The sequence below is a fragment of the Mus caroli genome, chromosome 16 (assembly GCF_900094665.2).
Source record: "Mus caroli chromosome 16, CAROLI_EIJ_v1.1, whole genome shotgun sequence".
In the NCBI taxonomy this organism is placed as follows: domain Eukaryota; kingdom Metazoa; phylum Chordata; class Mammalia; order Rodentia; family Muridae; genus Mus; species Mus caroli.
Window position 1 is genome coordinate 8,342,618 of NC_034585.1, and position 13,386 is coordinate 8,356,003.

General features: G+C 46.4%; 1 long non-coding RNA gene across 1 annotated transcript; it reads left to right on the forward strand.

The window, feature by feature from the left end:
* The first annotated feature begins 11,628 nt into the window (after window positions 1–11,628).
* On the forward strand, window positions 11,629–13,386 carry LOC110311186. Its single transcript, XR_002379932.1, has 3 exons — window positions 11,629–11,774; window positions 12,472–13,028; window positions 13,088–13,386. It is a non-coding gene; the product is annotated as an uncharacterized LOC110311186 (long non-coding RNA).

Consider the following 13,386-nt stretch of genomic DNA (forward strand, 5'->3'; position numbering starts at 1 on the left):
GAGAGAGAGAGAGAGAGAGAGAGAGAGAGAGAGAGAGAGAGAGAGAGATGCAGTTTAGAGTGTCCTCTTCTCACATTGCCTACAAGAGAATGATGAAGAGAAGGGATCCTTGGAATTGGAGGGTGGATGCCAACATTCCTATAGTGGTGTGAGCCTTGCTGAGGACATCCATCTACTGAAATGATATTCTTACCTACCACATCAATAAGACTGCAGATTAGAGAGCTGGCACAGTGGTTAAGTATACTCACTGCTCTTTCAGGAGACCCCAGTTAGGTTCCCAGCACCCACAAGAGGGCAGCTCACAACTGCCTCTGGCAAGAGTTACAGGAGATCTGATACCCTTTTCTGGACACTATGGCCACTGAACAAATATGCACACATGTGCATGCATACACATAGACACACACAAACTAAAAATAAAATTAAAATGTCACCAAGACTTTGATGTAATTGTTCATCTTGGAGGGGCCAACTCGACAACTTAGCACACAGGAGCACCATCAAATGCAGCACTTTTATTTTATTTTTCTCAGTATCTTCCCTCAAGACAGCATTTCCCAACATCACCAAGGTGCCTCAGGCTGCCCACTACATCTATCACACATGCAGTAATGAGCGTCGGCTGCCCAGGGCCGGAGACTAGGTCGGCTTTGGTTCATCTGTACAGTGATCTCTGAGCTGTAGTTATGAAATCAGAGGCCTGCTCTGAGACACTGAAGAAAAGGGAGCAGTATGGCCAGGCATACATCTGACACTTTTTATACCAAAAAGCAAAACCTTGGAGTTGGACAGATGGTCAGCAGTTCACTGCTCTTTCGGGGACCAGAGATCAGTCCCCAGCAACCACATCAGGTTGCTATAACTACCTGTATTTCAGCTTCAGGGATCTGATGTCCTCATCTGGTCTCTACCTGTCCCCATGTCTTACATGTGGTACATACTCACACACAAACACATGTATATGCTTAAACCAAAATAGAATAACACTGGAAAGGCACACAGCGAGCCTAACCACTCTGCAGGGAATGGCAAGTGAGACCAAACCCTGAGCTCCCAGCTGCCAGGCTCTAAGGGTGATGCCAGTATATCATATAGGCATAATGCTTTTGCAACCTACTTTTAATAAGGGTTCAACCTTTTCTCTAGTCTAACACCCACCAGAGGTAATGGAAGAGAAAATTATTAGGATATGGGGGAAGTGGACCTGTTAGCAATAGTTATTTAGGGGTGAGCTCTATCTTCTTTCTCGGCAGTTCAGTCCCATAGCAAACACCAAATATGACTTAGCAGTTGCAGCCCAGTTTTCTAGGCAGGCAGACACCAGGCATGAACCCACAGATGCAGTTCAATCCTGAAGAAGTCATTATGCTTGCCAACCAGCCTGAAGTGAGGTTACAGAAGCGGCAAGCTTCTGCAGGAACTTCAGGAACAGTTCTTTGGAAAGTTTCTCTCAATGGCCATGTTACCATAAGTTGAGCTCAACAACACTATGCGAGGTGAACCAATACATGTGTGTTATTGAAGAACACTGGTGTGAAGCAAACCAAACGAAAGCCCAGGGTCTGTGGTACCATGTTTATACTCCCTCATCACACATCCTTTCATGTGTCTGCTGTATCCAAACATCCTTTCACATGTGGCTGCTTCAGGAAGACATTCTTTCACCTGTGTGCCCCAGTGAAACATCATTTGACATAACTGACTTTCTAAAGAAACCAGAAGTTTCCACTTGAGTAGCAATCTTCTAAAGGCCAGGCTATAGCATCCTCATGGGCTGAGTAATTAAACTCATTGAGAACAGAAAGCTTTGGTTCTTTCCAATATTTTTCCATGAGTTTTACTGCATGTTTCCCCATGTCATACTGAAGCTTGAGTGAAATAATAACATAACAGAAACCAAACCAAGACAGCCTCATATCCAAAGCATATGCTTAGCAAACAAACAACACAAGGAAAAAGACACAAAAACAAACAAAAACCAAAACAAACAAAACCAAAACAATATAAAAATAAAAACAAAACAAAACAAAAAACCAAAACAAACAAACAAAAAACCCAAATCCAAAGGCTTACCATAGGCAAAAAGCTGCAAGTACCACATTTAAAATGGAATGCATGCCTATGAGCCACTGTGAAGAACCCTGCCAGTCACATGACAAAAAAAAAAACGAGTTTTCACAGTCAGTCATTAAAGGGTGATGGCAAAGAGGTTCAGCTGTGCAGAGGTGAGTGCTCCTGGTCTGGGAGTGCTTAATGGGCAGGAGGCTGAGGGTTAGAGAGACCAGTGGCTGGAGAGCCCCCTCTTAGTAAGGGGGCCAGTATCCATCACTGGAACCAGAGCTAATGGGCTCTAAGTCCTGAGCTCATCGTTCCTCCCTATGCTGCCTGCGCCAAGCATGGCTACCCAGTGCCCCTAGGTATAGAGGACCAGGATCCTCTCTGGGAAACAATTTCTTCTTAGATAATGCAAAGGGGTAGGGACCCTGACCATGGGAACCCACTGCAAAGTCAACACAATGCACTATAAATTCCTGGGCATTTTTTATTTTATTAAAATAGTCCCAATACATTTCTGTGTATATGTGTGTGAACATCCTTGTGGATCTTGGTGATTGAACTCAGGTCACCTGGCTTGGTGGCAGGTTCTTTTACCTTCCGATCAATCTCACCAGGCCCCCTGCACACTTAAAAAAATTGTGTAAAATTTATTGTTGTGAGTGTAGGTATGAACATGATATTATTGCATGTATATCTGCAGTATGTGGGTGGGTATATCACATGTGCCAAGGCACATGTATGGAAACTAGAGAACATCTCTGTGGAATTGGTTCTCCCTTTCTACCTTTGTGTGGGGCACAGGGATGGAAACCAAGTGTCAAGCTTTTGCAGCAAATGCCTTTACCTGCTGAGCCACTGTTCTGGTCGCTCCCCAGGCACTCACAACTCTCACAGCACTCTGTGAGGTCGGAGGGCTCATTAGTGCTCTATAGACAAACACAGACTCTCCCAAGGACACTTAGTGGGGAAGCAGCAGGCATGGGTCTAGCTACAGAATGAGTGTCCTTCCAGGATGACCTGTGAGGTGTGGGGAAGGTCACTAGGCAGGGCATGGTCTCTCCTGCCTCAGCCTTCCCTGTAAGGGGACTCCAGGTGACCCCCACGGGTCTATTGTCATGATGGAATATTCCTCACCAGTCAAACATACTATTATTTTTGTGTGCATCTGTCTGTCTGTCTGTGTTGGTGCACATGTGTGCACATGCATGTGGAGGACAGAACAGAACTGTGGGTATTGCTCCTCAGACACCACCCTCTTTTTGACTTGAGGTCTTCTACAGGTGTAAAGCTCACTATGTAGGCCAGGCTGGCTGGCCAGTGAGTCTAAAGGACAGCCTGTCTGCCTCCCCAGAACTGGAAATCCACTCGTATGTCACCAAGTTTGGCATTCTCACATCTGATCTGAGGTGAGGACTGATCTCAGGTCAAGGTAAGTACTTTACCAACCGAGCCACCTCCTGGGCTCTGCAAGCACATCTGACCCTTCCTTTCTGGGTGCACTGCATGAGCATACAGACCACGAAGGCCAGAGGTGAGGCAGCCCTGAGTGGCTGACCCTCCCTGGCAGGCTTCTCTGTGTAGTTGACATGCTGATCTCTAACAACCTTGAAGGCCTGGGACTGCGGCTGTGTCTTAGATAGCCAAGCATACATGGCCTGTCCAAGACCACAGAGTAATTCATTTGCAGACAAGGGTTGTCTCTGGTTTGACAGTCATATTAAGGAGCCCATCTTGACTAGGGAGAGAAGCAGCTGAACTTGGGGTGCATTTTGGAACTGTCCCACTGCCTTCATGTAGACTGGAGGTGGACTGCAAGTGAGTCTGATCAGAGCAACAGGAGATTGGTATTATGTAGCCCAGGCTAGCTTCAAATTCTCAACCCTCGGGCCTCATCCTCCCTGGTGCTGCAATTATAGCTGTGCTGGGGGATGTGCTCTTACTCTGCTTGCCCCTCACTCTGGGACCTCATACAGCTAATTCTGCTTACTCAGCTAGGAAACAAATACCCTGTCTGTCTTGCTGGGGTCCGAGCTGAGGCTACACCTCTTTCTAGGCCACCCACCCTAACTGGGCCTGGACCCCCCTAATCCCCCATTTTATGCAATTATCAGCCTGTTTTCTCACCCTGGAGAGACACTGAAATGATCTTGTCCCTGTCCCCCAGCACAACTTGGGGCCACTCCTGTGCCGAGCCCACTTGCGTGGCTGAAAAGGATTCTTCCTGCCTTCTGTTTTAAATATGGCTTATGATACCCAAGCCTCACCCATCCCCCAGGTAGGCCCCAGCAGATGGCATCCCTCATCAGGCTCCCCAAAAGATTCTCTTTCCAAGGTGACTTTGTGTGGACTCCTAAGAGGGGACCATATGCTTTGCCATGTACAAACAGGGCCTTGCCCTTGAGCTGGGGCTGGATTGAATTATTACCTGGAACAGGCATCTGCCCTGGAAGAGCCTGAGTCTCTGGAGCTGCTTATGAATTGGGTCACAGCCCGTGAGCAGACAAAGGGAGGAGGATGCGATTCCTTTAGCACACCCAGGCCTCCCTCTGCAGCAAGGGCTGCCTGGAAAGCATGACATCTTCACTCAAAAAAGAACAAAAAGCCTTCCAGGCACTTGCCTGTTGCTCTCCCTTCCTTGGTTCTCACTGTGGCCTGGTCCAGCTTCCCCCTGACTTTGTCTCTTCTGTCCCTGCCTCTGTCTCGCCCTGCAGGGTTTTCTCAGGCAACCCTTTCCCTCAAAGCTATACATTTATAGTCAAATAGATTCCCAGAACTCAGTGAGGCAAAGGAGCCCATTCCTGGGCCACCAGAGACTCAACATGTCTGAGCACTCCTGTAGAGGGAAGAAGAGAGAGAGGAAGGGAGGGAGGGAGGGAGGGAGGGAGGGAGGGAAGCAGGCAGGCAATTTCTCTTAAGCAAACCATCACAGTGTGTGTGTGTGTGTGTGTGTGTGTGTGTGTGTGTGTGTGTGTGTGTTGAGGGGTGGGGGATAAGATTGACATCAGGTATTTCTCCATAGTTGCTCCACCTGGGCCTTGCTGTTTCAGGGGGACTGGTGAACAGTAAGTCCCAGATCTTTCTGTATCCCCAGCTCTGGGTTACACATACTTGGGATCTGCACTCAGGCCCTCATGACTGTGTAGAAAGCACTTTCTCACTGAGCCGTCCTCCCCATTAATATGCAGGTTAAAAATAAATTTATGATCAACTTACAACAAACTGTACAAAATTGATCATATGATGTGTGTCTGGACACTCTCTCGACCCACAAAACCACCACAGCAACCAAGATGAAATTCCTATTACCCTCCTTAACTTTTTAGTGGCAATTTTCTTTTGGAATAGTTTTCTCTCTCTATGAAAGCTGCAAAGGCTGTGCAGAGAATGCTCACGCACCTCTCACCCAAGCCCATCTTACCTGACTGTGGTCCGTTGTTCTTTAATGTCGATGCTTACCAGGAAAGAAACTACAGGCTTCTTTGGAATTTTGTCAACTTGTTGGATGCTGGGGCTTGTGCCTGTAATGCTAGCTCTCTTGGAGACATAGGGAAAAGACTGAGAGATTCAAGGCCTTCCTGGATTACTTGATGAGCTCCGTGTAAGAAGGAAGGGAGAACTTCACAGTGCCCTCTCTGACCCAGGACCCCACCTCGCATCTGCCCACACAGTTTGCCATTTTTACCCTCCACATAACACTGTATGAAGGAAATTGTCTCCTGGGTCCTGATTGCAGTTTCATGTGTGGCTCAACTCTGCTAATTGTAGGTGTGGAATGTAATCTTTGGGTTGGGAACTTTGTTCTGCACGTTTCCTTTGGATATCTTTTTTGAAATAAAGTCAGTAGGTCAAAGAGACCCTGACACATGCTTGCTTGTAATCTTCTCAGTTTGACCTTAGCAGTCACCCCCAAAACACAGTGTTCAGTGGAGAGCTCTCAATGAATCTAAAATTAAAGGGTGTCTATAGAAAAGCAAGACATTTACATGGTCCCAAAATATCTTGCTATGTATGTAGTACTCATTAGTGAGCAACGGAAGAGAGAAAAATATCGATAGTGGGGATACCAGGCAGGCACCACCTTAATTAAGTGATCAAAATGAGGGGCAGCAGGAGACAGAGCAAGCATTCTTTGCCTGGCAAAGAGAGGCCAGATCAGTCTCTGACCTTCCCACTGGAGATATGAGATAGAGATCTAGTAATGAGGGAACGGCAGGCCAAGCCACACCGAGGGACATGCTGCTCAGTAATTGGCTTGGAGCCTTCACAAATGTCAAAGTCACAAAAGGCGGAGTGAGGCCGAGGAACATTCTAGATGAAGGAAGATTAAAGAGGAAGAAGAGGAATTCATTGTCTTGGATTGGAGCCTGACCCAGAAAAAGATGTATAATCTGTGACCTGAGAGATACTGTTGGGAAAGGTGATCTGTACGTGAGATGCTAATATTGTGTGCCTTTTAACTCCCTAGCTGACAATACAGAGAAATTGTTCAATTGAGGGACCTTGTCCGAGCAAAACATACACTAGGCAATTAAATAAGCAGAAATCAGTGGACATCTTATTCAAATGGCTCATAACATAAACTATACATTCATAAGTTATAAATCACACTTAGCTGAGTCTGGTATGCATTTATATTGCATTGCATGTGTCTTTCTGATAAAGCACAGACATCTCATGTTGGAATAGGCTTTCAACAGAATGCCTTCAACTCTTTGCTAGCAAAGAATTACTTCACAATGAAGACCAAAAGAAACTACACAGAATTGAAGTTTTTGGAGCCTAAAAGCTATCTTTCTCCAAATGAGCACAAATTCAAGCCTCCCGTGGCCACTAAAGGAGAAAGGCCGTGTTGGCTGCACTGGGTACCAACATGGAATAGCTTTTCTGCTGTGTTGGTACTGAGAGAGGGTAGTCTCAGGCAGGGGCAGAATATGTAACCCCAGAAGAGGATCGTGAATAGTGAGTGTGAGTGTGAATGCTCATAGCCCCAGCATTTGAGAGTCTAAGGTAATTGGACCATAATTTCCCAGCAAGTTTGATCTACAGAGTAAGGTTCAATCTCAAAAGAGAGAGAGAGGAAGGGGATGGCTCACCAGGTAAAATGCCTGTTATACAAGGATGAAGACCCAAGTTCAAATCCCCATCGCCACTGCTGGGGGCAGAGGTGCTGATGGAGGTAGGCAGGTCCCGATGCTTACTGCTCAGTGAGTCTAACCAGTCAGTACGCTTCCTGTTCAGTGACAAACTCGGTCTCAAAAAACAAGATGAAGAGCCATCCAGGAAGACATGTGACACTGCCCTCTGCTTCTGTACTCATACACATATGTCTACAGAACCACAAGAGCACTACACATACACTACACACTAAGAGAGAGATGGAAGGGGGCAGGGAAGGGAGCCTCAGTGTCTGCAGGCTAGGAATAACTGGGCTCTTGTGCAGATAAACTCTAACAGTAGCGTTGGTTGATAACAAAAGCAAGCAAAACATAGCCCTTGACCCAGCCACTCTAGTCCTGAGAATTTGCTTTAAAAACAAAAGCATCAATCCACAAGAATAAAGCAGTTGATGTCATGGAGGAAGAGAAAAGACACAGGTCTTCAGAGGGTGGGAAGGGCAGGGGTGAGGGAAGGACAGAGAAAATGGGTACCAAGCTTCAAGGGTGGAGAGATGAGGACTTTGTCCCACACACCAGTGCAGCTTAAGGAGGGGAAAAGTCATTCACCTGATACAAGCATCACACGCAGTACTTATGTATCTGAATAACAGTGGGCCCTATCAATATGCATACCTATACATCAATTAAAAAGCAGTCCACAAATATCTATTTGCTTGAACATGGATTATGTGTGTGCTATAAAAAGCAATCTAACTGCTCACCAACAGCTGTTTGTATCTTACAAGACAAAGATGTGGGTACAATGGTCTATTTGGGAGATGTTCCCAGTGGGCACTGCAAAGCAGGATGGAGTTGGGATGAGCATCAGCAGGCACATGAGACTAATCTGGAATGGGACGTGAGCAGCCCCATCAACCATCACCATCATGGCAGGTGTTTCTTTAGCTGTCTGTCTTCCCTCTCTCTGGATAACCCGTGCTGGGAGCTGAGACTTAGATATTGGAACCAGGCAGAGAAGTATACGGCTGTGCATGGGTCGGGCAGGAATAGGAGTGAACAGACACTGTCAGAGCCAAGCCATGGAACTTAGTAAGTTCACTTACTAAGAGAGAACTCCTATTTATTTGTCGAAGCAGCTGTGGCACACCAAGGGTGAAGGACATTCATGGGGAGACATTCAGCATGAGCTCATGGCTGTAAAAATAAAGAACGGTAATGACTGCAATGTGGCGGGCTCCGTTCACTTGAGGCCAGATTCTCCATTATATCTAGTAAGCACCAAGCCAAGATCTACAAGGATGGGGGGAAGAAAAAAAAATATGAGCTTTCAGCTCCAGGAGAATGTTTGAATGTATAATAATAATTTTGTTATAACAATTTTATACTAATAGTATATCAGTGAGATCATAAAGTATTTTTAAGTCCTTTTATTATGGAGAAAGGGCATAGGGCTCCAACCATAAGACATGCAGAGAGGCCCAAAATTAGACAAGAAAATGAATCTTTTGAATGTGCATTACATCATTATTTACAGGGCCTGAAAGAGAGTCAAGTACAGACAGCTGCCTCCGCGACATCCCTTAGAGCAAAGGATGGAGGCGCAGTCAGTGCTGGGATGAGGCCCAAGTGGTTGGCCCTTCCTAACCTGAACCAAATTAGAAAGGAGGGGCAGCAAATGAAAGGAACAGAGGAGGGAGGGGAAGGGAGGGAGGGAGGGAGGGGAAGGGAGAGAGGGAGAGAGAGGGAGAGGAGGGAGAGGAGGGAGAGGAGGGAGAAGGAAGAAGGGAGGACGGAATGAGAGGAGGGAGGGGACATGGAAGATGGAAGGGTTTAAAACTTTCTAGAGCATCAACATGTCTATGCATGAAAATATAAAAAACAAAGAAAATGATTAGCGAGCCTCTGTTCTCTGGGACTACTGCTTGATGTGTTATCTCTTGCCCTTCATCACATGGGAGCCTAGGTGTTCATGGAGAGACAAGGTTCATGGTTCCAGGGTGGGAGGTGGGCGTGCTGGTCCATCACCACGGAGGAGGAGGAGGTCATCATGGTAGTGGGACCACATAATAGATAGAGCCTGGCTTACTGAGTGGTAGGAACTGGCACCAGCCTATAATCTCCAAAGGCCCAGCCCACTTCTGCCAATTAGGTGCCACTTCCTAAAGATTCCCCAGATATCACTGTTACTGGGAAACAAGCACCCTAAACATGAGCTTGTGGGTACATTTCTGATTCAAACCATAAAACTTAGTGAGCTCGCTAAAAATAAAAGGGTATGAGGCTGGAGAGATGGTTCGGTTAGCAGAGTGCTTGCAAATATGAGGATTTGAGCTGGATCCCCAGAACTCAGGTTAAAAACAAAGCCAGGTATGATGGCATCCTTAGAATCCTGCTGCAGCCTACTGCTGAGGAGATGGAGACAGGCAGCAGGCCACTGGGGCTTGCTGGCCATCCAGCTTTGCTTAGTTGGTGAGAACCAGGCCAAAGAGAGACTCTGACTCGACAAACAAGGTGAGGACTGGGAAGATGGCTCAGTGGGTAGAAATGCTTGCAATGCAAGCATAAGGACCCACGTTCAAATCCCTAGCACCTCTGTAAAAGCTGGGCATGGCCATTTGTGACTGGAACCTAGCTCTGGGAACAGCTACAAGGTGTACAGAGACAGGAGTATCATTAGCACTCATTGGCCACCAACAAGTCTAGCTCTAAACCACAAGTTCCAGGTTAAATGAGAGACCCTGTCTCAAGGGAATAAGATGGAGAATGATAGAAGATACTGGCAATCTCCTTTAAACTGTATGGGCATGTGTACCTGGACATGTGTGCATGGATCCTTGGGAAGCACTTGGGAAGACTATGGTCTCCACATATTCCTGCATACATGTGCATACATATTGGCATACACATATACACACATGCACCAAACACATAAGCAACCGTAAAGGCAAACAAACAAACAAACAAGCAAACAGCCCAGAACAATGGTTTTGCCTGTGCATCCCACATTTATCACAAATTTAGCGTCGTCAAACCTTCTCTTTATTTTTGGGCACTTGTTTCAATCACTTATATGAGTGTACATTATTCATATTATCCACATGATTTTTTTTTTCTAAAAACACTTTTGGCAGCCAGTATCATGATTCTGATTTATAACTCATGGGCGGGGCTGTGCCTGGAGGAGGGCACACTGCAGGAGCTAAAGGAATGTTCAGACTCTCAAAGACAGCTGGATACCCCACACCGGGAACTGAGCAGGAAGAAACTTGCCCTGGCAATCCACACAATTTCCAGTGGTAAGTTGCTGACATTTATTGAAATTAAAAGTAAAGGTAACATTTGACCCAGCAATTCTGCCACCAGGAGCTGGCTTTCTATGAAGCTCCCTGCATCCGAAGCAAATCCAGGTTAGGTGAAGTGCTCACAGAGGCACTGGGTGGGGCCATCACCCATTCCAGGCAATAACAAAATCACAGTCCTGGGGCAGCACAGGAAGCACTCTCTCCACCAAGGGACACTGAGAAGGTCCCAGCATGGCACATTAACTCGAGAAAAATGTGTGTGCCTGTGCTTTTAAAATAGATTCTTAGATTTGGGTATGCATAAAGTTTTTCTGGACAGCTAAGAGACTGAAGTGGTGACGGCTCTCAGGGAGGTGGCCTTGGAGGTCTGTAATGCAAAAGAGCTTTGAGGCTATATCTGCATCTCTATCTGTCGATATCTTCTGCTGCTGTTTGAGCATTTGACCACATGGATGACTCATTTGCTTTAATTAAAGTAAAAGCAGCAGCAAGCAAAGCAATGCCCCAGAACCTCGGGTGGAGTGGGGAGCAGAGGCTGAGGCATACTCAGGTGACGGGTGGCATCCGCCCATGTGGCATCTGTAGGTGATCATGCTGGGGCTTGGCATCTCCACCTGATTAAACTGGGTGAGCATGAGGAAGCTGCACGTCTGTGGGAGGCTCCTGTCACCAACCCTTGCTGTAAAGAAAGGCTTGCATGCCAAGCAGGTGGCAGGTAGAGTTCCTGTCCTGTCCCTGGTTTCCACATCAGCTCCAGCTCCAGGGACTTCCAGGGAGCAGATGTAGGGCAGGCAGGAGGCTCAGCCTGCTGCTCCCTGGCAGCCCATCTGCTTTGCCAATGCCTTCCAGATTCAGAGCAGTTACGGGGCCCTGAAGCTTGGGAAAGCCACTGGGGAAGCTCACAGGGCAGAAACAGCAAACTGCAAACCTGCTGCAAGCTGTGTGGCTCCGAGGGACACACACCTCCTCTAAGCTTTGGTTTCCTCACAGGCAAGAAGGAGTTGATAGTAATATCTGGGCAGAGGAGACAGCCCAGTGGATAAATTGCTTGCCGTGTGTGGTGGTTTGAATATGCTTGTCCCAGGGAGTGGCACTATTAGGAGGTATGGCCTGGTTGAAGGAAGCGGGTGTCTGTGGGATGGGCTTTGAGAACCTCCTCCTAGCTGCCCATGAGCCAGTCTTCTCCTGGCAGACTTCAGATGAAGATGTAGAACTCTCAGCTCCTTCTGCACCATGCCTGCCTGGATACTGTCATGCTCCTGTCTTGATGATAATGGACTGAACCTCTGAACCTGTAAGCCAGCCCCAATTAAATGTTGTCCTTATAAGAGTTGCCTTAGTCATGGTGTCTGTTCACAGCAGTAAAATCCTAAGACACCGTGCAATAGAAAGGACCTGCATTTGAATCACCAGAATCCATGTAAAAGCCAAACACAGCAATGCAAATCTGAATCTTTGATGTTCCTAAAGTAAGATGGGAAGAGGAGACAGGAAGATTGCAGAAGCTCATGGGTGAACTAGTTTGGAATAAGAGAGCTAACAACAGAAGGACACTTTGCCTCCAGCAAGGTTGAAGGCAAGGAACCACATCTGAAGTTGCACTACAAGCATGTTGTATCATTTGTGTGTCTGCATCCTCGCATGCGCGCACGCACACACACACACACACACACACACACACACACACACTATCTAACTATCTCTAGGAGCCTGAAGTACTACATACAAGTTCATCCATGGCCGGAACTCATCAAGTATCCACCACTCATTCCTCTGACACTCTTGCAATGGCCTGGGATTTACACACACACACACACACACACACACACACACACACAAACACAAATACATAGTCTTTGCTATTAAGTAATTTATTTTCTACCAAAAGAGGGGTGATACATAATAATAGTTTTTCTATACTTGCAGAACTATATCTTACTTAACTTGTTTCATAAACCCATGCAGTCGTTATTTCTGTTCATGTTTTATAGATGAGGAGATGAGACTCCCAGGAGGATGAGAGCCACCCACAGGGCTATGGAAGAGGCTCAAGACTGATGAGGAAGGAAGAAAATCAGCTGGATCCTCAAGACACAAACAGACTAACAGACTCTTTCATTGTAACCTTTAGGGCGGAGGAAATTTGACATAGGATGCAGGGGCATCATACGATTGACTATGAGCAATGTGCCCACCGCATGAGCCTCTCAGGACACAGGAAGTAAACCAACAGTCTCACTTTCCAGTGTCTCACCTCGGCTTCTCTTCTGTTCTGTTCTCTTTAATTTGTCTTCAGAGCACCGAGCAGTGCTTGGTCCCAGACAAATACTGTCTCCATGAGAAGACCAACACAGTTAGAGACAGGACGGCCCAAAGGAGAATCTGATCAGTCCAGTTTAGGCCATGTATCTAGTTATGGACCCGTCAGCTTTGACAAAGGAGCTAGGGTCTTGTAGTGTGTTTGTTCTTATAGAAGGTACAGGTCAGAGGGCCTGGCTGCCCATGGCCTCCTTGGAGACTCAGAAAGAAATAAGAATTTCAAGAGATAGTGCTGAAGTGGTGTACAGAAAAGAATTTCGACTCAGAAAGAAATAAGAATTTCAAGAGATAGTGCTGAAGTGGTGTACAGAAAAGAATTTCCGAATTTTTCGTTTCTTTTCCTCAGTCCTTATTGCATTAACCTTGTGATTGTCAACATACTTGTGTGTTGCAGAATATTTTAAGAAAAATCAACAAATGTTACCTTGAAACAATAATAAAGCCCAGAAAAATACAAAACAACCTTGGTCTGTTCCAGTGTCTTTCATATGAGAGCACAGAAAGCCAGCGCTAGCCTGGGGAGGGGTGTGTGGCTAGAATGTGTGGGTGCTCAGGGCTTTCATTAAAAACACATTTTATTTACTTTA